The sequence below is a fragment of the Muscardinus avellanarius genome (genome assembly GCF_963383645.1).
Source record: "Muscardinus avellanarius genome assembly, chromosome: 7".
Classification (NCBI taxonomy): domain Eukaryota; kingdom Metazoa; phylum Chordata; class Mammalia; order Rodentia; family Gliridae; genus Muscardinus; species Muscardinus avellanarius.
The window spans coordinates 28,865,826-28,867,017 of record NC_137793.1 but is presented as its reverse complement, the minus strand read 5'-3'; the positions used below and the strand labels follow the sequence as shown (position 1 = coordinate 28,867,017).

At 39.9% G+C, this 1,192-nt stretch overlaps 1 pseudogene across 1 annotated transcript; it reads right to left on the bottom strand.

Moving 5' to 3' along the window:
* Positions 1 to 522: 522 nt before the first annotated feature.
* Positions 523 to 939, bottom strand: LOC308265046 (large ribosomal subunit protein eL32-like; annotated as a pseudogene). The gene has a single exon. The product of its transcript is annotated as a large ribosomal subunit protein eL32-like (transcript).
* Positions 940 to 1,192: the final 253 nt, after the last annotated feature.

Genomic DNA, 1,192 nt, shown 5'->3' with positions numbered 1-1,192 from the left:
CACTACCAAAATAAATAAATAAATAAATAAATAAATAAATAAATAAATAGGGCTGGAGGTGTACTTGAAGATAGAATATCCTCCCCCAGGTTCCATTCTCAGTACTGAAAAAAAAAATCAGATTTTCTCAAGTTTAATGTTATAAAATACTACAGACCTAAACCATAAGAACTATGTTGCAGTTTTATGCCAATAAATTAGAAATTTTCAATGAAATGAGAAAATTTCTAGAAAAACAACCTATTTTGTGGATATGGGAAGTATGGGAAAGACTATGGAGTGAGTTCAGTCCTCGTGGAACTATAAGGAGAGTCAGGAGGGGGAAAGAGCAGAAGGAATCCATGAAGGGAAAGTCTGACTAACAATGCATGTGGAGCAGCCATGCACAGAAGTGCTCATTTCTATTAGTGACATTGTCTGAAGATGAAAACCTAAAAATTAATTTTTTGAGGAAAATTCCAGATGAAAAGTTTTTGTGGACTTATTTAAGAATACATGCAAAAAGACATGCTTGTGAGCCATCTATCTGTTTTCTTTGCTGCACAGCCTGACATTGGGGTTGGTGACTCTGATAGCCAGCTGGGCTGCTCTTTCCACGATGGCTTTGTATTTAGTTCTTGGAGGAGACATTGTGAGCGATATCAGCCCAGTAAGATGTGTTGCAAATCAGGAGCACTTCCAGCTCCTTGATATTGTGGACCAGGAACTTCCAGGAGTCACTGGGCAGCATGTGCTTTGTTTTGTTGTGTCCATAACCAATGTTTGGCATCAAGATCTGGCCCTTGAATTTTCTTCACACCCCATTGTCAATACCTCTGGGTTTCCACCAGTTATGCTTAATTTTGACATAACAGTCTGACTGATGCCAGATGAAATTCTTGGTCCTTTTTTTTTTTCTTTGACAATCTTGGGCTTCATGAGAGGTCTGAGGGCAGCCATTATGCCAAGTGGAAAATGGCTGACATCTCCATAGGCAGTGCTGAGGAAGAGAAGCCTAAAAAAATAATTTTATCTGGTTCATGTATGTGGCCTCTGGGGGTGACGTAGTACTGAATATCATCGATGCAATGCAAAGCAATTTTCCATTATGGGATTCACAATCAAGTGAGGATCGCAATACCTGGTCCAACACTCAAGGACCAGGTAGCTGAGAATGTACCAGGGGGACCTCAAGTGTCTGCTTGAGGAACTG